The sequence below is a fragment of the Equus caballus genome, chromosome 28, assembly GCF_041296265.1.
Source record: "Equus caballus isolate H_3958 breed thoroughbred chromosome 28, TB-T2T, whole genome shotgun sequence".
NCBI classification, from domain to species: domain Eukaryota; kingdom Metazoa; phylum Chordata; class Mammalia; order Perissodactyla; family Equidae; genus Equus; species Equus caballus.
Window position 1 is genome coordinate 50,855,761 of NC_091711.1, and position 22,954 is coordinate 50,878,714.

A 22,954-nucleotide genomic window follows, 5' to 3' on the forward strand; every position below is an offset into this window, starting at 1 on the left:
TAGGAATGAAGTGCCAGGAAGAAGACAGGCTGTGGGGTTGAGGCCATGGCGACTGAGCCACCGGGTGGCGCTGTCTCCCTGTGCATGGAGGCGTCACCTGGGTGGCTGCTCCGCCTCCACTGGGGCTCTGTGGGCGCCAGCGGCCCCTCCCCCACACAGGTGGCATCAGTAGGTGTCCCCAGGGGCCAGGCAGTCACCTGACGGGCGGGGGCAGACCTTGCCTTTTTGGACACTAGGACACCAGACCGTGGGCCTGAGGCCTGCAGCTGGTGACCCCAGGCCTGGGGGGGTCCTCTCTTGGGCCCCTCCCCTGCCCTTCTGCCATGGGCACCTCCATGGGCTCCATGGGCCTGGGGGGCCTGGGAAGGGACGACACAGGCATCTCCATGCTGATGGCAGCTGCGGCCACAGGCCCAGGGTGCCCCGTTGGCCCTCACCTCGGCCTGCTCTGTGACCCCCCACTCCGGGCCCCCTGGGCCCTTCAGTGCTACACTGACCCGGTTCCTCAGATGTGCCCAGCTGGTCCCACCTCAGGGCCCATGCACTGCTGTCCCTTCTGCCAGCAAATCCCAGGTCTGGCACCTCTTGTTCCCTCCCTCCATTGGGGTCTCTGCTCGGCTGAGCACCACCCCCACCCCCTTCCCACCCCCTCCCCAAGGAGGGTTGCCACTCTCAGCAGGGGATCCCCACTTCCTTCTCTGAGGCTGGGGCCTGGGGTCAGTGGTGCGGCTCCCTCAGCCTCACTGTTCTCATCTGAAAACAGGCAGATGTTCCCAGCGGAGAGATGTGGGGCCAGATGAGATCGGGGGGCACTGCCTGGCCCACGGTGGGGGCTGGACAGGGGTGCAAGTCCGGCAGGAAGGGTGGAATGGACCCCAGCGGGACCTTGGCCCACGGTGGCTGAGGCCCACGTGCCGAGCTATGGGGACAAGGGCGCTGGGGGCTTGAACGTTGGTGCCTCTGCAGGGAGTCCAGCTCTGCCTGGTGCGCAGGGGGCGCAGTGCAGACGGGACAGGAACTCAGCCCAATCCCCTACCTCCAGCAGCATTCCTGTCCAGGACCTGCAGCCTTCCCTCTGGCTCAAGTCAGGCCAAGCGGATGGATAGCCAGGACCACACCCCTCAAGTCTGGCCCCCTGGGTGGAGCGGCCACTGGGCCTGGCTGGAGGATTGGGTACAGCCGGCAGGTGGCACTGCGGGACCACCCCGGTGGCCCTCTGCCCGGACTGTGCTTCTGGCCAGAGTTCTGCAGGGTGCAGGCAGCACTGGGTGAGATGCCCCTGGGCCCAGAGGGCCAAGGTCCCAGAGGACACACTGTGGCCAGGAACCAGCCCCCAGTGTTGACGAGAGTGTGGTGCTCCCAGGGTCAGAACTGGAGGGGACAGGCAGGGAGAAAGCAGGCCCAGGACACAGCCAACATGAGGCCTCACGGCCCCACAGGGACCCCAAACCTAATGACCCTCGGAGTGACCCAGTTCCCGTGCGGGCCATGACTTCTGCTCCCTCATCCCACATTGGGTGCTGTCGGGGTAGGGGCTCAGGAGCGCCCAGCCGGCCCACCTTCACCACTTGGACACCTCCTATCTCCTCAGGACCACGGGGCGCAAATTCCATCCTCGCTGCCCCCCGAGCCGGGCAGCCTGCCCCTACTGCGAGTCAGGTCAACGACCCTTGCTCCTGGTGGCGCTTCTGCTCGCCCTCTGGGTCCTGGCACAAGGGGCCTGGAGGTCCAGGCGGGGGCTCCTTGCCGTGTCCCTTGGGGGAGCCAGGACCTCGGCTCTGCAGGGCCAGGACTGACTCCCGGGGCTGCTCCCACCCTACACTTGGTTCCCGGACCCAGGTGTCATCCTTTGGGGATGCAGCCCCATACGCAGGTCCTGGATGGCTTCCATCCCCACAGAGGATGGCCTTCCACCTGGCCTTAGCAGGCCGCTGCATGTCCTGTGGGGCTAGAATCTTCTGGAAGTGCAGAGTGAGTCCCATAGTCCCAGCCCAACCTTGCCCTGGCTTTGCTGTAAAGCGGGTCCCTCGGTCTGACGCATCACTACGTAGGATCCTGTGCCGTGGGGTCAAACATTCTGTAAGCCAACAGTTCTCAACACGTGGACCAGGGGACCCGGGGCCGTGTCTGGGGACATTTCTCACAACTGGGTGAGGAGATGCTACTGGCTCAACAGGGTGGAGGCCAGGGACACTGCTCAACACCCTCCAGTGCCCAGGATGGCCCCGTACAGGGAATGACCCGGCCCCAAGGGTCAGCCATGGCAGAGAGATGCTGACTGAAGCCCTCGGACTGTGGCCTGGGGCCTGGGCCTCTGTCCCCTGGGGAGGACATCCTGTGGACACAGGTCTGTTCCTGTAAGTATGGGTGGCTCCTCTGCCAGCTGTCTCCTGAGGGGTGGGCCATCCTGAGCTCCCCCATAGACGGGCGTATGAGTGGCCTTCATCTCTGCCATCTGTCTGTGTGCCAGTGTGCTGCCCAGGGCTGATGACAGGCTGGCCGCTGTCACCTGCCTGAGTCATTCTGTCTACCTCGAGCACAGTGAGTATGTTGTGGTGGGTGTTACAGGGGATTTAAAACATCTCCATCTGTGTCCACCCCACAGTCCCCTGCACGCCTCTCTTCAGACCCCCTTGTCCCTGAAAATTACCATTTTTCTCCTCCCAGCCCCCCAACCAACCAGCCAGGCTGCTTGGCCATGGGTCCGTTTCTCTTTCCACTGAAATGGATGCCCAGGTCCACCACCCAAAGCCCCGAAGCCTGGGAGGGTCGCCCGTCACCCATCTCTCCCAGATACTGTCCACTGTCACCTTGTACCCACACACTGCACTGACCATCCCTGAACCTCGACTGGGCTCCTCCCCACCTCAGCCGGTCACAGGAACCCTTGGGAGGCCACGAGGGGAGCTGCAAGGTGGGTAAAGGTGCAGGGGAGTGGGCACCACACAAGGGGGGTGGGGCACATAGGTCTGGATCACCTATGCGTGCAGTGCACTGCTGGCCTCCGGCCAAGCTCGTGTTGTGACACCAACATGTTGGGTGGTGCAGACTGCCGCCTGGGGACCCAGCCCCCTTCAGTCAGTGGGTTCTGGGTCTGAAACCTGCCTCAGGCCTGGAAACTGGGCAAGGGGTCACAACATTTCATGGGGCCTCCTGGTCATGAATCCTTGATTTCTCCTCCGCGGCCGCCTGTCCTGTGCTGCAAACACTGTGTTCTGGTAACCACAGCCTGGGGCATCTGAGGCCTTCAGCCCCACCCCAACCTTGCTGCTCACGAGAGAGCCATGTCCACCTGGCCCCAAGAGCCAGGTGCGTCATCCTGTCCCTGTCAGGTCTGGGCCTGCTGTGCTGTCATTCTCGTGGGTGTACCACCGGCAGCCAGCCTGATGGACCTGGGGTGGGGGGATGTCAGGGACTGTGGGGAGGGGATACTGGAGTCTGGGGTAAGGGTGGAGGCATGTGGCACAGAAGGCCTCACTCCTATGGGCAGCGATGGGGGCTGAAGGCTCGCCCTGTGGTTGGGTGGGACCAAATTTAAGCCTCTGCGGGGACAGCCTGTCACTCAGTCCACGTGTCCCTCTCCCGGTCCAGAGGCCCCTCAAGGCCCTCATTGTGGTTGGAGTCATCCCAGACGCCAGACTGACTGGTCCACAGCAGTGTGAGGCAAGGGGCCTGTCCTGTCCTGAGTAGGGCTGCGGGGAGAGGGGCCGCCCACTTTTTCAGAGCCCTCCAAGTCCCGTGGAGAGAAGTCCTCTGGAGAGGGTTTCCAGGTGACATCCCCAGGGCGGGCCTGGCAGTGAGCACGGGCTGTCTTCCTCCAGCCTGGGCACCCCAGGCCCCTCAGCCACCGAACAGCGTCCAAAGCCAGGCTCCTGTGCGCCCACCCACCTACGGCAGCGGGGAAGGCTCTCCCGCAGAGCTCGGCAGACAGGCGCTCAGAGACCGCGTCGGGAATGAATGGACGAAGCGGGAACCGGTAGCTGACTACGTCCTCCGCTCACCCCTGAAGGCCGAGGGGGCTCGCATCCGGCTCGAGGGCAGCGCCCCCGGAGGCCTACAGGCCACAGAGCAGCCACCGGGCCACCTCCCCCTAGCCCTGCCCTCGCAGGGGTCGTCCGTGGGCGCAGTGTCCTTGCTCGGGACCTGGGCGCGTGGCCCGCCGCCCCTGCCGTGGTGGTGGGTAGGGAGCGGGGCACCCTGCGAGACCGCGCCCGGCGAGGGCGGTCCCCTCGGGGCAGCTCAGCCCCTCGAGACCCCCACGACGCGGAAGGCGCGCCCTGGCCCCCTCCCTGCGCCTGGCCCCCCAGGCCTCCCCATCCCCCAGTCTCACGCTCCCAGCTCCCCAGGCCTCCCCATCCCCCGGTCCCCCGCTCCCAGCCCCCCAGACCTCCCTACCCGCGGTTTCCCGCCTCCCCTCCTCCCCTACTAGTCTTCCGCCCCCGGCCCCCCGGCCCTGCGCCCCCCGCCCCCGGCCGCCCAGGCCCGAGAGCGCGCAGCCTCGTCCTCCCGCAGCCGAGGGAGGGCTTGGCCGCCGCCCCTTTTCCGCCGTCGCAGGGCAGCTTTCGGCGGCGGGGCGGGGAGGGGGCGCACCCTGCTGGCGGGAAGCCGGGCGCGGCCGTGCCGGGAAGGAGGCGGCGCCGGAAGTGCGGCCGGGGTTTCCCGGAGGGAGGGGCCGTCGTCCGCGCGTCGCGTCGGGGGGGGGGCCGGCGGCCCAGCCGCGCCCCGCCCCTCCCCCGGCCCCCGAGCCCGCGCGTCAGGGCACTGGGAACCACCCCCGTTCCCGGAGCAACAATAATGCGTGGTGATGACGCTGATGGTAAAGCCCGAGGTTTCGGGTCGTAGGCGCAGCGCGTGCGCAGTGGGTCACCACCTTCTTGGAAAGCAGTTGGCGACAGGTGGCCACGGACCGGGTGCTCGCGTCCCTCGCTACGTCATTGCGGGCGGGGGGAGTGGGAGGTTCCCGAAGGAAAGAAGCCCGGCGGAAGCAGGCCGGTGAACAAGGTGCAGGTTCAGGGGTGGGGAGCGCGGCAGACCCCCACAGGTCCCTGCCGGTGAGGGTGGGGCGGCCGGAGGGCGGTCTCGGCCTGGGAAAGCGCTCCCTCCACCCGCAGGTGTGTGGGGCCCCAGGACTCCTGCCTAACGTGTGACTGGGGGACCCGCACTCGTACCCCCGCAACACCGCCCCCCGCCCCCCAGCCTCCTCCCCCGGGCCCAGAATGAAAGTGTGTTCCTTCCGTGGGGACCCCTTACTGCCCGGGGTGGCCTGAAGCGCCCCTCGCCTAGGCAGTGCCGTATGGGCGCCGCGGTTCAGTGTCCATTCCAGCCCCTGCCCCGCTGCCCTCCACAGCCAGGCAGGGAGGGATGCTGCCTCCGCCCCACGTGTCTCCCAGGACCTCAGGCCTGTGCTTCTGGGAGGGCCTGGTACTTGTGGGAGAGCCAAGCCAGCGCTGGTCTCAGCAAGGCCTGAGACCCCACAGCTTCTCTGGCCCAGCTCCTCACCCTCCCCTCCTCAGGAAGACAGTGGACCCCTGGACACAGCCCACCTTCTGGAAGGGCATCTGGTGGGACCTCTGACTGGGCCATGATGCTCGAGAGTGGGGACGACGCAAAGGCCTGGAAGGTTGGGCCCTAACTTCACGCTGCCTTCTGAGGAGTTGGGCCTGATCTTTTTGTTTGTGTGGGGGGGGGGGGGGGGCATGGTTTGCCCTGAGCTAACATCTGTGTCAGTCCTCCTCTACTTTGTATGTGGGTCTCCACCACAGCGTATCTGCGGAGTGGAGCAGGTCCGTGCCTGGGATGCAAACCTGTGAACCCCAGGCCACCACTCAGCCACGGACCAGACCCCCGAGCCTGATCTTTTTACCACTAGCTGGGCATCCCTTTGTAGTTTCAAAAAACAGAGAAGGAACCTCTGAGCAGGGGGTGACCCGCCAGCCCAGGCCTGGGCAAGCCTGCCCCCTCCCACCACCTGCATCCCTTGATGTGGCCCAAAAGCCCAGCTGAACAGCCGTCTACTGATCTGCTTGTCCTGCCAGAGGCAGGGAGGGGCCTGCAAGGTCAGCCCGGACCCTGTGTCAAATCCACTTCTCGTCGTGCACTAGAAATGAGTGCTTTGCAAGGAACACATGGTTGGCGTGAGGGCTCAGGGTCCCTTGTGGACCCCACAAGCCCTTTCTCATCCCTCCCCACCTTGTTTGCTGCCACCTGAGAACCAGGTGTGGGAGGCAGATCTCAGCGTGCCTCCTCCATCCTGAGTCCCATCTGCTAGCTTACCCGCCCCCCCCCACCATCTCATGTGCCCCGCCATCAGCGCATCCGTCCTTAGAGTGAAGAGTGCCTGGCAAATGGCCCCCTGGGAGGGTGGGGGCGGGTGGGCACCAGCCTGGAAACCCCCAGCCTGCTGCCCCAGGTGAACCGTAGACCCTGGATCAGCCGCTGACCAGATAACAGTGGCCCTTGTCTGGCCGCCTGGGTGGGGGCTGGGGTACCAGCCCGGGGTGTCTCGGGCAGAGAATGGCGCCCGCCTCCCATCCCACCCGGAGGGTATTGTTCATTCACCCTCCGCCCTCCCTATTGACAGCTCCTCTCCTCAGTGGAGCCGCTGTAAATAGCCCCCCAGCCCCTCACATAGGCCCTTCAGGCGCCTGCTGCCCGGCGCACACAATCGCCCACACATGCCCGCACACTGGCCCACTCAGAGCCGTGCACGCCTGGGCACTGAGCCCACTCCTGCTCCGGTCCACGGCCAGCCGTGTGGGGCTGCACACACCGCCCCAGCTGCCCTCGGTCAAGGCAGTCCCTGCACCCCTTGTGGGTCCACTCATACCAGGGCCAGCAGGAGGGTGTCATTTCTGTCCCTGTGTCAGTCACTGCCTGAGGCCAAGGGCCTGGAGCAGGCATTTTGGCTCTTCCTCCTCTGTCGGGCCTGGCCTGGCCTCCCTTCCTGGGGATCCAGGTGTGCTTGGTCTGCTCCCGTGGGTCCCACTCAGGGCTTTGGGCACGGCTCAGGCCCTCTCTGACCCTCGAGCTTTTCATTTGTGGAGCAGGCACTATAGTGTCTACCTGGCTGAGCATCCAGGGTCAGCTCCCTCAGCCAGCATGGCGACCCCAGCCAGCCAGGAGGGAGATCTCCCTGGAGAGCCCCTGCTGCCCCCCCACCCCCCGGGAGGCCCAGCCGCTGCTGGACACAGCCCTACTCTCTGTCCCAGAGCCTCTGGGTTAGGCCCATCTGTAAAGGGCACCAGCTCAGCGCAGCCCCACTCACTCTGACTCTCTGGTTCTCAAGGAGTGGACCCCAAGGCATCCCACCAGCCCCATGGGATGGGCACCACTGAAGTCCTGTCCCCTGCTTGCCCAGAGCCTCGTCGAAGGCAGCCAAGCCATGACTCCATTCCCAGGATGGCAGGATGGCCCCTGGCCCAGGAGAGCCTCCTCTGAGGACCCTGTGGCTGGTGGTGCCCGGCGCCTGGATGAGGGGCTTGGAGACCTCTGTTATTGTGCCAAGAGAAGAAAAGGAAAACAACACTGTTTACGGAAAAGGCACGTCCGCTGCTGCTGGCCAGGCCTCCCTGGGGGACAGAGGCCCTTTGTTGGGAAAACAGGAAGCAAGGATTTCCAGGACCCGTCGGGCCACCCGCCGGCCGCCCGCCCAGCTTCCGCCAATTCTCAGCAGCTTCTGCCGGCCACCAGCTGCCTGTCTGTCCATCCACTTGTCTGTGTGTCCCTCTGACCACGAGGCCTCAGCTTCTGGCTTTGGGGCAAAGCTGCTATCGATGCTCAACCCCACAGTAGGGGGTCACCTGGAGGCTGCTCTCTCCTGCATGGTGCTCCCTGGTCACACAGAGAAAACACTCGAGAAGCACCCGCTGGCGCCTGGCTTCAGGCAGAGCTGGGAGCACGGTGGCCCCGGCCAGGCCCTCTGAGCATCGCCACCTTGGAGCCGCAGACTCATGCAGAAACCCACTGAGAGACCAGCCCCACGCTGCGAGCTGGCCACGAGCCAAGAAACGTGTGGGTGGGGGTCTTGTCAGGTCACCACAACCAGGGTGCCCTGAGGGCACAGAGAAAGGCAGTGCCAGCCATGGGGAAGGAGGGTTGAGGTGTGGGGCTGGGTGAGGAGGCTGACAGCCTAAGGCCCCTCCTGCCTCCTGGCTCTGTCCCCTCGCCTTCCCTCCCTGCCTGAGGGCCAGGTAGGGTCTTGGGATCAGTGGTCATCATGTCGCTGCCACACAGGCCAACATCCAGCCCATAGCTGACACACTCTTACTAGCTGGACCTGCTACAGCATGGGCAAGTGTGCACGTGTGTGTGCTCACATATGCATGCACACACACGCGCTCATGTGCACAAGCACACACATGTGCAGTCACACACACACGGCTACCCCGTCCCCACATGCAGGACACGAGCAGCTGCACCCCCAGCCCCCACTTCCAACCAGCATCTGCTGGGAGGAGGCGCAAGAAGCATGGGGGGCTGCCCCCAGCCCCACCCCGACTTCGGGCACTGGCCCGGAGCTGGCCCACGCCGGCCGCCCTGTCCCATGCAGCTGTGAAGTGCCACAGGGCACCTGGCGCTGGGTGGGAGCTGGGCCGGCGCTGGGGCAGGGTGACCGTTCCCCACCCACTACGCAGCCTGAAGCTGCCCTTCCCACTGCCCAGGCCTCTGCTCCTTGGAGCCGCTCCCCCTGCTATGTGCCCGGTCAGCTCCCATGGGTCAGAGTCGGTTCCACTGGTCCCACCGCGACCTCAGTGTGTTGGGGTGGGTGCGTACGGGTACAGGCAGGCCCAGGGGCCATGGACCTGGCAGTCAGGAGAGAAAGGAAGTCGGGTGCACAGGAGGCTGGGTGGGCCCTGGGATCCTGGTCCCCTGGCTGCTGCCTGGCACCCGCGTGTAATCCAGCCTCTGACCCCTGCTCACCCTTCCTCCCCTTTGCATGCCCGGTTGTGTCCCTGGGAGTGGGCAAGATGTGATGTTGTCCAGAGAGGGAGGGCCCTGGGCCGGGGGGCTCCCACAAGCCGGGCTCTGCCCAGGCCTGGGCCACTGCCCCCTAGCCCCCAGGTCCTGATACTGCAGCTCCACCATGCTGGCCCCAAGTCCCTGGGTCCTGATACTGCAGCTCCACCACGTTGGAGGAGGCCAGTGTTTGGACCCCCAAAGTCATTCTGGATGTTCTTTCTTTTGTTCAACCGTCTGCTGATGAAAGAATGGTGCTCAGCCAGTTCATTCCAGGCCCTGGGCTTGGGGCCTGAGGCCTGGAGAGTGACCCTCCCAAGCTCGCAGGTGGCAGAGACTTCCACGGCCCTGATCCCTAGGTCTGCACCATCAGAAACAGCCACTGTAGGGGCTCAGAGGCATGGGGGGAGGTAAGATGCTCTCACAACCCCGACCAGGTGGCCCTCCGCCCAGCTCTGGCCCTGGCATGTCAGGGCTGAGGGACAGAGTATGGGACACGGAAGACAGCTGGGCCTCCAGGGGCTGAGGGTCCCCCCAGGAGACCCCTCCCTCACCTGCCCTGCCTCTACTGCCCACCTCAGTCCCTGGGGAGTGGTGGGCGCCAGGGAGGCCTTTTAGGGGTGAGGGAGGGGCCACACAGATGTGGGATACTGACGGGGGTGGAGGGACAGACAGTGCCAGACCTCGAGGTAGGAGCCTGTGTGTTGGAGCCAGGACGGCAGGAGCAGAGCATGGGGAGGAGAAGGTGGGAGGAAATGGGGCAGATCCAAGGTGGACAGAGGACCGCTTCCACCTCACGGGGTGGGAGCCGGCGGGGTTCTGCACAGAGGGGCGTGATCTGACCAAAGCTAGGGGACCCCTCTGCTGCCAAGCCGAGCATAGTGAAATTCCTGGCCCGGAATGAGGGGGTGTGGAGCGTTGTGGAGGGGCGAGCAATGATGGGATTCTGCGTGTATTTTAACATGGCATTTGCTGAGAGCCTGGGGTGGCTGTGAGAGTAGGGCAGCTCCAAGGTTTGAGTCGGAGGGCCAGGTTCGGGGTGGGGCTCAGTTTGGACGTGTTCCCCATGGTCTGGGTCCAGTGTCATGTCCCTGTGTCCAGGTCTCGGCATGCTGACACGGGTATGTCCTCCATGGCCGTGCTGACAGGCCACAGGCCAGGCTACTGTCCGCTAGCCTGGGCCCCCTGCAGGGGAGCGGCTCTGGCTCTCCCACCAATGGGACCCAGCAGCCCCACTGAGCCAGGCATACAGCAGCTGCTCAGGGCGGCGTGGGAAGTGACCTTGCCACTGTGTTGGGCTTGGAGGGACACCTGCATGGGCCCCACTCCTCCTCCAGATCTTTCCTGAGCCCACAGAGTCCACGTGGAGGGCAGGCCCCTCCTATCCCAGGAGAGGAGCACACTTAGAGGGGGCCGCTGGAAAGGGCACAGCAGCTTCCTGAAGACTCAGAAACCTGTAACAGATGAGGAAAGGGAGGGGGCAGAGGTGTCCTCGATGGTGCCTGCTTGGTGAGGGGCAGTGAGGCCCCCCCAGAGGTGCCACCTTGGCCAGCCGGATGTCTGCTTGTGTCTGAGAAGAGGGCACCCAGGGGCCTGGCTTCAGGAGACCACATCAAGGATGTCTCAGCTGGAACCCCCACCAGGGAATGTGTGTGTCTATGTGTCCATCTGTCCGTGCGTCCATCTATTTATCTGTCCATGTATCCATCTGTCCACCTGTTCATTCGTCCATCCGTCCAGCCATCTGCAGTGCTGCAGACTCATAGGCTCTCAGAAAGGTTTGTTTAATGATGAATAAATGAATGAACCCACCCTTCCATCTAGCTGGTGCCCTCCCTCCCAGCAGCCTGACCTGGCCTGGCAGAGAGCGGCTCTCAGAAGATCTACTCTCTGAATGACAGAGGACTGAATGAACAAGTGAGTGAAGGACTGTTTGATGAGCGAGTGAATGAATGTGTGAAGGCATGAATGAATGAGTAGGTGAATGAATGTGTGAAGGCATGAATGAATGAGTGACTGAGAGAGTGAATGAATGCACACATGAATGAACTGGCAAGCATGGATTGGCCACCCAGCCCTGCATCTGCTCACTGCTGACCCTGGGCCTTCCGAGCTGGCTCACCCTCCCAAGCAAACAGAGGCTGCGTGTGGGAAAGGGGAAATGGCCCAAAATGCTGTGCATGAACTTCTCGAAGCCACAGGCAGCGCCAGGGTGTCTGGGTGTCTGAGGCCGCCTGCCTCCCGCCTGCTGAGGACACAAAGCCGCAGCTGTTCCTGCCACAGAGGGCCCCAGGCTGGGCGGCGGTCTACCTTGAGTCCTGCCCAGGGCAGCCGGGCCCAGGCTGGGCTCCGAGGGGTGTGAGGCATCCCACCAGGGACCCCTCTGCCCTGGACCATGGGCTGAGTGATGTGAGGGCCCATCGTCACCCACCGGAACCCCCAGACTTGGAGTCGGCCTCACTCAGGTCTGGGCTGACTGTCACAGCAGGAGGTGAGGCGGGGAGGGGACGGCCCCTGCGTGGGTGGGAGGCTGCTGCTGCCCACCCAGGTGTAGACCAAGGGGGGGCCCAGGGAGACTCAGGGGCCGACTCCTCACAACTGGAGGGGTGCAGGTCAGAGAGGCCCTTGGAACAATCTCGGGAACTTTGAACATTTTGTCTGAAAATCGCTGTCCCTAAAGAGTACCCTCAGGTCTTGCCCCCAAAACCCGCACACCCAGAGCAGAGCCCCCGAAGCAGCAGCCGTGCCTGGGGGCTGGCGAGTGGGTGGCACCGTGGGGCTGGAGGGGCACATGGCTCCAGGACCTCCATGCCTGCAGCCCTTGGGCCCCAGTGCCCCGCGTCTTCAGGGAAGGACCCACAGGCCTATCGAGAAGGGAAGTTTCCTCCATTTACAAGGATCCCTGCCCTTGGGACACCCTGGTCTGTGACTCCTCCCTGACCCAAGCCTTCATCCCTGAGGGATCCGGCCTTGGTGACCACGTCCACTCACGGCCACGCTGGGGAGTGGGTGAAAGCAGCCCTCTCTCCCACCCTGTGGGACTGGCCACCCCTAATGACGCGGCCACTCTCCTCACCTGCTGTTCTTCGACAGTTCAGCTTGTGTTTCTCTGGCACCTTGTGTGTCCCTTGGTGAGACTGGGCCTCTTGGGGCACCAGGACCGTGGACCTGCAGAGCCCAGAGCTGTGTGGACAAGAGCACAGAATCTCTGTGTGGTCACTCCACGGCGAGGGCCACTCATTCTCCCACCCCTTGGACCCTGGGCACAGCGCCACCCAGGTCCCACTGAGGGTGGCAATGCCGTGCCCCGGAAACCAGCACCCTGCTGTGACTCTCCCTCTGTGAGGTCAGCAGGATGTCCTGAGGGCTGCAGACCCCAGGCCTTATCATGTGAATGCAGGAGAGTTAACATGGTCCTGGAGCAGAACTGCACTGTCTACATGGTCTGTTCCCTGCGAGTGCCATTTCTGGTCTTCTTTCTTGATCGGCATAGACGAGAACACACTCACCAAATTGACACCATGGATGCGGTACTGAGGTCTGTGGGGGCTCTAGCCCTGCTTCCACAGAGGTCTGCGCTGAGCCTGCACCCATCTGGTCACTTTCAGGACCCAGCAGGCCTGCGGGGGCCGGTGAATTAAATGGGCCTGCAGGAGGACCAGCCTTGCATCCTTCAGAGCTGCCCAGTGGCACTCATCTCTGCTGCATCGCCGCCAGGGACGTGGCCTCCGTCATCTGCCATCTCGGCGGTCGGGGGAGGAAGCTCCCGGAGTCCCTGCTTGGCTGAGCCACCATGACAGCTCTTCCCGGCAGGCTGAGCCTGCGGTGCAGGCGGCCCAGGGGCCGAGTGCATCAACCCCAGTTATACATTCGGGGACTGGGGTAATGACCACTGTGGTTTGTGGACCCACCCGCCTTCACCAGGGCGCCACTTGTTCCTGACCCCACGTCCCCAGCTCTAGTAGGGCTGCGAAGCTGCTTCAGGTCTCCAGGTACCCATGCCAACACAGACCCTGTGTCCTCTCCCCAGGGTACAGCACTGGGGTGAAGGGTTGTGGGCCCCTGTAAGGGGTGGGGAATCATCGAGTGTGTCATGATGCAGGGCGGCACCATCCTTCCCCCGGCACTAGCCGCCTCTTCAGTTGGTGAGCCGGCCGTCCACCACTGCGTTGCTCCTTCGCTGGCTGGGAGCTGCTGGGAGCCTCAGCTGGAGGCAGCGCTAACAATGCGAGAAGGCCATCAGGAGGACTGGGGGCGGAGTGGTGGCAGGATGGGACTCAGGTCGTCTCAGGCCCTCTGGCTGCCCTGCCAGGGGTGGAGGCAGAGAGGTCAGCGAGGAGAGGTGATCTGGTCATCCAGGTGAGACAGGACGTGACAAGGACCAGGGGCAGGTGGTGCGCTGGGCAGATTCTGCACCCCACCTCCTCCTTTCGCACCCCAGCCATCCCTCCCCTCTGGCGGGCCTGGTGGCTGACTTCTGAGGCTCTGATGGAAGCTGCCCATGGAGAGGCCTCATGGTGGAGCTGAGGGAAGCCCCATCAGTGAGGCCCTGAATCAGCTGCACCACTTGAGTGAGCTTGGAAGCGATCCCACCGCTGTCGACCCTTCTGATGACACCGCAACCCCGCCCACTATCTCAAAGCAAAGGAAACCACTGAGCCACACCTGGACTCCAGACGCACAGACACCATTGGACAATAAACCTATGTTGTTTTAAGCCACTAATGTTTGGGGGTAATTTGTCACACAGCAAAGGATCAGCCACACAGTGTTGAAGGTGGAGCTAGCTGTGGGTGTGAGAAGTCAAGGGTGATTCCAGAGCGTCGGCCTGAGGCATTGGCGGGTCGAACCGGCAGCGCCTGAGACGGGAGGGTGAGCCAGGCGCTGGGTTTGCCCATGTTGCTGGGAGCTGCTGGTTGGCATCTCAATGGAGTGCACACAGGTGCTGGGCCTGCGCATCTGGCCAGGCGAGGGTGGCATTGGCAGCCCAGGGACCCATTGCAAATGCCAGGAAGGACCCTCAGAAGGACCGGGGAGAAGGCAGCCATCCCAGCCTTGAGTCCTGGGCCACGTTCTGGTAAGAAGAGGAAGGAAATCCCACAGAGGAGATGGCGAGGGATAAGGTGGGCCTGAGACTGTGGGGCCTCCAGCCCCAGGAAAGGAGGAGGGCTGGGAGGGAGACCGCAGGGAGAGGTGAAGAGCAACCCAGGGCGCTCAGGAGAGGAGGGGCGGCGACACAGACCAGCCCTCCAGGAGAGGCCGAAAAGTCCCCTGGCTAGCGAGGGGCCCCAGAGAGACTTGTAGGCTGAGAGAGGATTCCACGAAGGTATCTGTCAGACACTGTCGGGGAAAATGACAACGAGAGAAAGAGGACTCTGCGAGGGGCTCACTGAGCTGGCAGGGGCTGGGGGGTCTGCTGTGACATGGGCAGAGGGAAGGGCGGGAAGGACAGGGAGGGGGTGTCAGGATTTGGGAAGGGAGGGGGATGGCGCGGAAGGAGTGGGCAGCTGAGTGGGTGTTTCTCCAGCCACATCCTTCTGCCCCGAGTCAGGAGCGAGAGGGGCTGGGGGGAAAGGGGCAGTCGGTGGTGGCTGGGGATCTGGGCTGGGTGAGGAGGAAAGTGCGGACAAGGAGGGGGAGTCGGGCAGGGGAAACCTGGGGGTAAAGCGGACGGAGACCATCCTGAGATCCCACCCATACCCATCAATAAGGCCATTAGCAAAAAATCGGGAAATACCAAGTGTTGGCCAGGATGCGAAGAAACCGCACACTGTGCACTGTTGATGAGAACGCAAGACAGTGCCGCCACTGTGGAGAACAGTCTGGAAGGCCCTCAGAATGCTACATGAGGAGTTGCCATATGACTGAGGATTCCACTCCTGGGTATATGCCTAAAGGAACTGAAAGCAGGAACTCAGACAAAGATTAGTATGCCCAGGTTGATAGCAATGTTATTCACAGTAGACAAAAGGTGGAGAAAACCAAAATGTCCATCAACCAGAGAATGGATAGAGAAAATGTGGTCCATCCATACCACGGAATATTATTCACCCGAAAAAGGAAGGAAATTCTGACACATGCTACGACATGGATGAACCCTGAGGACATTATACTCAGTGAAATAAGCCAGTCACAAAAGGACAAATACTGATGACTCCACTCATATGAGGTCCCTAGAGTCATCAAATTCATGGAAACAGAAAGTAGAATGGTGGGTGCCAGGGGCTGGGGACCAGGATGGAGTTAGTGTTTAATGGGACAGAGTTTCAGTCAGGGACGATGAAAAATTTCTGGAGATGGATGGTGGGGATGGTTGCACAACAATGTGAAAGTACTTAATACCACCGAACCGTATACCTAAAAACGGTTAACATGGTAAATTTTGTGTTAGTAGATTTTGCCACAATGGAAAATAAAAACAGCTGAGTTAGTGTGGAGCAGTGTTTCACTCTTGTGGTGAGAACGAGGCCCACAGGCCCACAGGATCTGTGTCTGAACCACGTGGGCTCAGGGTCTGCACTGAGCTCGACGCCCTGACGTTTGCATTCAGAGAGCGCCGTGCACAGAATAAAGATAAATGGCAACACTCATGATAGTGATTTTATAATTTAATTTTTTTTTACTTATAACAACATCAAATAATAATCAAAAAACACTGTGACAACACTTGTCAACACCATGACAAGAGACAACGGAAAAAAGGAAAAACTTCGTGTGTTAGTTCCTTCAATGTCACTTCTCCCTGCCTTTTGAGCAAGGGGCCCTGCGTTCATTACGTAGCCACTGGCCAGCCGGGCCCACCGGTGGGAAGGAGAGGCGCACAGGGCTGGAGCCTCCGGCCTCGCCCTGGCTTGGCGTGCCTGCTGGAACCCGGAACCGCGCAGTGACGTGGTTCTGGGAAGGGACGCCATGGAACTGTGTTGACGCGGCGCCACGTGAGGGCCGCTGGGGGTGGTTGACAGGGCCGCTCTGCAGGAGGGACTCCCGGCCTGAGGTCCTGGCCGGCCCCGCTGGGAGACCTGGGGGGCGCGTGGTGTCTTGTCGTCACTGTTGTTTAAACTGCACGATATTCTGTGCTCCTTCCTCCAAGTACGTTGCATTTGACAATTTCAATATTAAATTGTGTTCTTTTTAAAAAAGACAGTTCCAGGGCATGTCCCACCACCACCTCCCAAGGGCCCCAGCCCCGGACTCAGAGATGTCCTGGGGTCACCAGGGGCAACCCGTGGGTCTCTAGTGGGCTTTCTGAGTGTCCAACAGGCTCCAGGAGGGTCCCCAGCAAGGGTCCAAGCTGCACTGTCCAGAAGGTCCCTCCAGGGCTGCCCGAACTGAGCTGCCCGCAGTGTGGGAGGCACAGGGGTCTTAGGGCTCAGGAGGAGAAAAGATGTAAGCTGCCTCCTTAAGGTCTGTTTACAGGGACTGCAGGTTGAAACGATAACATTTTGGAGAGACGGGGTTAAATAAGATGAATTGTTAACATTAATTTCATCTCTTTCTTGCTATTTTTGATTGCGGCTGTGGCCGGTGTGTGCTTCTGAGGGGGCAGTGCTTGTCCAGAGCACTCCTCTCTGCCAGCACAAACCACCATCAGATCTTTGTCTTTTTTTATGTCCCTTTCGGAGGGGTCTGCCAGGGAGCAGAGGGCTGGCGGGGGGCGGGGGGCGGGGGGGGTGTCCTAGAGCCAAGCCCACCCTCTCTAGAACACAGCAAGGCCTCTACCTCCCCTCTGGTCCCTCAGCCCCATCTGACCCCACCCCCAGCAGCCAGATCCCCTCCCAGTCCAGTCCAACCCAGGCTCACGGCCACCTGCCCCTCAGCACTCCTCCACCAGTTCCCCACCAGGCAAGGGTCCTCCACACCTGGGTCTCCCCAGGTCCTGCCACACCACCCGCCCACGCTCTCCCCACCTTCCCACCTCCACTTGCCTGACCCAGCCAAGTCTAGCCATCTCAAGCCCATCCCAGAAGTGGACAGAGAACCTGGGCAGAAGCCCTGGGTGTCTGCTTAGAAGCCCCCACCCACCCCATAGCCCTGAAGGCCCTCGGCATGGGGCTGTGGCCCTGTGAGGGCAGGGGAGAGAAGGCCTGGGCCCGCATGGCAGACACTTCCTGTCCCACTGACGTGTAGAACCATCACCAGGGCCGAGGGACACCGAGGACATTGGGCAGTGATGTCTCTCAACCTGGATGAGACGAGGAAATGTTCTGAGGCCTGGCTGGGTATAGGACCTCAGCTTTGTGGCCCAGAATGGGGCTCTCCCTGTGAGCAGCAGGCTGTCATCAGCTGGGGGTGTAGGCATGGGAAGGGCCAGCCTGTGAGGACAACCGAGCTTGGGGTGGCTGTGCAGCCTAATGCAGGGGGTGTTGTGGGCCTGTGCAGTGTGGTCAGGCCTGGGTGCCCCCAGGCATTAACGTGCACACACACACACACACACACACACACAGGCTTCCTGGGCAGAGCAGCCTTCCAGGGAATCTATTTGTCATGCAAATTCCCCCCATCCCCCCCCTCCCCCCCAGCCCCCTTGGCCCTGCCAGCTTTCCTGAGGGGGTTTGAGAGCCATATCCTGTGCAGTATGGGCCCCAGTGGGTCATGCAGCTCCCTTCCTCACAACGGGTGGCAGCTGAGAGGTCCCACCCCCCACGCCCCCGGCAGAGGGGCCCCAGCTGCAGACCCAGACTGGCTTGGGACTCAACCTCCACTACAGCCTCAGTGCCTAGGCCACTGCCCAGCCCCACTCACAGAAGCCCTGGGGCCACCAGGCTCCCTCCTGGCTTCCTGGAACACCCCTGGGTCAGAGGAGGCAGTCTTTTTCTCTTTCCTTGGCTGCCTCCAGGGTTGTGAGCCAAGAGGTAGGGGTGCTCAGCCCTGTGTCTGCCCCACCCCACAGAGCCAGGGCACAGGCCTGCTTAGGCCCCTCTGCAGCCCACCAGCTCTTGGAGCTGAGCCTGACCAGGCTCTCTTCCCACAGGATGTGTCTGCCCCCTGCCTGCTCCCTCCCCATCCAGGCACAGCCCAGGGTGCCTGGTGGGAGCCCAGGGAGGCACATGAGGTAGACCAGGCAGGCAGGGTTGGCTGCTCATCGATGACATGTGCCCTGGCCCTGCTGCAGCCCTCTCACTGGCCGAGCGCCACAGCCGGCAGTCCAGGACACGGTGTGCAGCCGGAGCAGGGCGTGTGTTTGCTCAGGGTGCCCAACAGCCCGCACACGGCGCCCCGGAGCTGTGGCCTCAGGACAAGGGCCCATTGTGTCCCCAGCCCCCATCTACCCCACCCCCACTGCCCCGCCCCTGCCATCAGGGCCACCCCCCAGCCCCATCCTCCACTCCCCCACCTCTCCCCCTTCGCCCCAGCCCCACAACCTCAGCCACCCCACCGCTCACCCTCTGTTCTCCTGGCCACCTTGCCTCTTGGCCCACGTCCTTGCAGTCCCCACAATGCCCACTCCCCCTACCCGACCTACTGTCCCCGCCCTCATCCCCCTAGACCTGTGCTGCCCACTGCCCCTCCACCACACTCCCTGCCCGCGCCCCCTAGCCTGCCCACCCAGCCCGGATCCCTGCTGCCAGCGCCCCTGACTCCCGGCCGCCCTGTTGGGCCAGGTTTCCCAGAGTCATGGGATCGGGATTTCTGGAGCTGCTCCCCCTCCTCTATGTGGCCCAGCCTACACATTCACGCTCATGCTCCAGGGGCCAGACAAGATGAACCCAGGGCCAGACACCCTCCCTGCCAACCACCCCAGGTGGACTGAGAGGTGTCCAGAGAGCAGAGCCCCCTCAGGCTGTAGGGGCGGGCTTCCTGTTGGAGGAGGCCTTGGAGGAAGGATGGTCGATGGCCAAGGAGGTGGCATGGGTGCTGGGAATCCCTTGGGTGGGTCTGAGTATCCTAGAGGCAGGTACAGCCCTGGGACCCCACTGTCAGGCCAGGGCTGTGGCCCTCTGGTTGGTGAGCCACAAAGCTGCCCAGTGACGGTGGTGGCCCAGCTGCACTGGCCCAGAGATGAAGCCTGTGGCAAGGCTGCTCCCAGGCTGTGAGGGCCACAGCTGCCCAGGCATCTAGGCTGCTGGACCTTTCAGTGGAGAGCTGGATTCAGGGAGGGCCACCTGTATCCTTCTGCGGATTCCAGTTCTCAGGCCGGCTGGTCAAGCAGGACATGGGCTACTATCAGGGCACACACAAGGATCCATATGGGCCCTTCCTGATCGTGACTCAGCACCACATGGGCCCACCCAGGTCATAACACACAGGCCCACAGGCATCCACACCCACCATCCTGCACACAGGCATACCTGGGCTCGAGCGCAGCTCTTCCACACCTGCGCGTGCTTGCCGCCCCCGCACAGGCACCCACTCCTCCTCTGCCCACACAGGTGCCCACACATGTCCAGCACCGCAGGCAGGTTCTGGGGCTCTCACAGTGTGCTCTCCCAGGTGTCCGTAGGACATGCCCAAACTGCTGGGCAGAGAGTTGGAAGAGGTCAAGAAGGGCACCCATGGGCCAGGATGACCCAACGGCTCCAGTGACAGGTGGGAGCAGGTGTCACCACCAATCACAGGGGAGCACAGAGACAGAGTGGGATGTGGGGCTGGTCTGGGCTGTGCTGTTGATGAAAGAGTCATGTGACCAGCCAACTAAGTATTGGGGATGAACCAGCACAGGTGCCTGCTGGTAGCTGCCTCGGGGTCCCACAGGGCAGCCTGCTAGGCCTACTCCACGACTCTCTCTTGGGCTCTTTGGAAGCCCCTTGAAGGCCCCATGGGCCGAGTGACGAGATGAGTAGGAGGTGGTGGAGGGTGCACTGCTGTACTGGACCTGGCTGGAAGGGCCTCGGGGAGGGGGCGGCTGCACCTCCATAGCCTCCTCCTGCTCTCCACCCCCCTGCTGTGAGATTCCTTCATGTTCCAGCCTAGCGAGGGCCTCCGGTGGGGAAACCAAGGCTGGAGGCAGGGGAGGGTGAGGACAGCCACGGGGCAGGCTTGGCCATGCAGAACTGGTTTAACCAGCTGTGTGTGTGTGTGTGTGTGTGTACGTGTTCACGTGCGCATGTGGGTTGGGACCTGGCCAGGAGGCAGGCGGAACAGAGGCCACAGCCTGCGTCATAGGCAGCACCCTGGGGCACCTGCCCAGCAGCGGGTGGCAGAGCAGGTACCAGTGACAGAGCCTCGAAGTCTGGGCCACTGGGTGGGGGATGGGCAGACCAGCGGGCTGCTCCTCTCCTCTTCACAGACACAGAGATGGGGACATGGGAGGCCAAATTTGGCTTCAGGCTTGGCCACTGGGCTGTGCCAAGACCCAGGTCTGCGGCCCCACCTACGTCTGCCCACCTCACCCTCAGCCCACGGGCAGCCTGTCCAGTGCCCTCCAGAGCCCTTGAGCTTGCCCAGGGCAGGGCCCATCTCAGTGTGCTGGTCTGACAGGCTCCCTGCTCCAGCACATCCAGGGCGACTGTGGCCAGGCCAGCCTGATGCTGGCCCCTAGCCCCACCTCTGAGAGGCTCCACCCCAGGCAGGCAGCTGAGTCACCTCTGCTGGGAGCCCCAGGGTCCTGGCAGGTGGGACTTCAGGAGAGCAGAGCATCTGCCGAGGCCCCTTTGACCCCACTCAGCCCAGCCCTATCCTCCTGTCCCCCATGTTTGTTCCGTCCCTCCTCTGAGGCTCGGCTTCTCCGTGCACCCTTGGCCTGGCCGGTGCAGTCCCTCTGCCCTCCCCTCCCCTCCCCACCCCCTTGATCTCAAATCCTCCCCACAAGAGACACCCTGACCTCTGCCCTCAGAGTGCCTGCACAGGGAGTGGGCACGCCCCGCCCCTCCTGCCTGGCCTCCTGGCCCTGGACTGAGCCCAGGCCTGGCCTTGGGCTCTGGGCCGCCCAGTCCAGCTCCCCTACCTCCCTGCCCACAGCAGCTCCCATCCTGGTGACACCCAGCCTTGGTTTTCTAGCCTGTGAGCTGGGCAGTGCTGTCCAACTTGAGCTGGCAGCTGGGGCCTGGCCAGCCACTTTGCATTTCTGAGCCTCAGTTTCCCCATCTGTAAATGAGGATCAAGAGGAGGACCACAGGCCTGCCTCTGCCCTTAGAGCCCCATCTGGGGGCAGGGGTGGTGGGCAGGTCCTGAGCATGGGGGTGGGCTCTCTCCCTTCCCCTCCCTGTCCTTCTCCTGCTCCCCGATGGGACAAGCCACGGCGTTAGGAGGCATGCTAGCGACTGAGATCCAGGACCTGGAACAACACCCCCGGGCCTAAGCTAGTTCCTGCAGCTGTCCCCAAGGTCAGCACAGTCCGGTACACATCCCATCGCTAGCCCAGCCAGCCCTGACCTAGCCCGGAGACTCTGGGCCTTTGGAAAAGGCAAAGCCTAGACGAGGCTGAGAGGTGGCACAGGGATGAGTGCATGCCAACACCTAAAGGTGAAGGGTGGTTGGCCGAGGGTTTGTCATGCTGGGAAGGGGTGGAAGAGGCAGGAACAGGTCACACTGGGCTTCGAGGCCCCACCGGGCACCCGTTCCCTGCCTGGCGCACGCAGGCACCTCCTTGCCACTCACACCTTCCCTGAGAAGTCCTGCGGGGGCAGGAGGTGCTCCCTGGAGACCCCTTTTGGAGCTAAGAGAACAAAGGCCCAGCAGCTCTGCCTTTCTTCCACAGGCAGGAGGGAGCCACGCGAGGCTCCTGAGCAGGGGAGTGGTACATTTAGAAGCAGGTTCCAGAAGCTGCACCAGAGGGAGGGGTGCAGAGGGCTCCTGAGGACATCGAGAAGTAGGAGGGCCTAGGGGCGCAGGATGGACACCGGTGTCAGTGCAGGGCGGGTGGCCCTGGGTGAGCTTGCATCTCCTGCTGCCTGCGGGGCAGCCTCAGCCATGGTCCCAGAGCAGCTGACTTGCCTGGGAGGGACTCCAGGGCCGGGTCGAAACTGTGCTGGCTGGCGCGTCCCAGAAAACGGGAGTCAGCAGTTCCCCTCCAGCTGAAGGGCCAATGAAGCCACAATAGGATCACACAAACGGGGTGTGGCAGAGACAGGGAGATGGCAGGGGAGGGCAGAGGGCCAGTGCCTGGGGGCCTGGGGAGAAACACTGGGTCCCCTCGCCCCCGTCAGATCCTCTTTGGCAGCACTGGGGAGTGACTGAGGCTGCATTTCACAGATGGGAAGATGGCTCGGTGCCTCTACGGGGACCCCGGCCATGCCCTGCCCCCCAGGGCCCAACATGCTGTTGATCAAGGAGACACACGAGTGTCTGAGCCTGGACATTCAGGCACAACTCACTCTGGGCCCCTGTTCTGAGCCCGCCCAGGCCCCCAGAAGGAGGCAGAGCAGGCTGGCACAGGGTCTGCTCTGAGCCAGGTTGGCACCTGGGCTGGCCCTTGGCACCCCAGCTACTGCACACCCCCACCCAGGCCAGTAGGGTCCTCTCTGGTGCCGGAGGAAACTGCCCCCTGGGAACCAGGGCCGAGTCAACAGGAGGGTGACCTGTGTTCTGCATCGCCTAGCGCCCCGGGTCCGGTGTGGCAGGGCCCCGATGCTCTCCGAGGGCAGAGGTGGAGGTCCAAGGCAGAGGCTGGAGGTGGGAGCCAGGCCCCCGCTGGGCAGTGGGAAACGGAGGGGGTCTGTGCAGAGAGGTGCTAGTGGCTCAGGAATTTCTTGGGGGTGGGGGAGCCCAGCCAGAGAGTGAAAGTGCAGAATTCTTTCCATTCTTCCCATTTCTCTGTGATGACTCAGCAGCTCCACCAGCTGCACCCTGCACCGCAGTCCTGCGGAAGGCCCAGGAGTGTGCCTGACTGTAGTGTGGGTGGGGCAGACAGCATGGCCTCCCCAGGCCTCAGGCTCCCCACCTGGACAGTGGACAACTAGGCCAGACCCCAGGCCTCCAGCCCTTGGCCACACTCAGTGCAGCCCACTGGACTCCCTCCTCCAGAAGGAGTGGGAAGGCTTCCCCCACACCCTGGGGGACCAGAGGGCCGGGGCTGCAAGTCAAGAGGCCGTCCAGCCATGGCTGTGGTATCTCATCTGGG

The 22,954-nt window shown here is 62.9% G+C and overlaps 2 long non-coding RNA genes across 3 annotated transcripts; both read left to right on the forward strand.

Moving 5' to 3' along the window:
- The first annotated feature begins 4,855 nt into the window (after positions 1 to 4,855).
- LOC111771038 (uncharacterized) lies at positions 4,856 to 10,767 on the forward strand. The gene is made up of 2 exons (XR_011433588.1): positions 4,856 to 5,001; positions 7,286 to 10,767. It is a non-coding gene; the product is annotated as an uncharacterized lncRNA (long non-coding RNA).
- A 496-nt stretch (positions 10,768 to 11,263) lies between these two features.
- Positions 11,264 to 13,676, forward strand: LOC102149277 (uncharacterized). 2 transcript variants are annotated; one of them, XR_011433587.1, is made up of 4 exons: positions 11,264 to 11,446; positions 12,564 to 12,947; positions 13,058 to 13,314; positions 13,397 to 13,676. It is a non-coding gene; the product is annotated as an uncharacterized lncRNA (long non-coding RNA). The 2 variants fall into 2 exon arrangements; XR_011433586.1 differs by lacking the exon at positions 11,264 to 11,446 and having other exon boundaries at positions 12,318 to 12,947.
- The last annotated feature ends 9,278 nt before the right edge of the window (positions 13,677 to 22,954 follow it).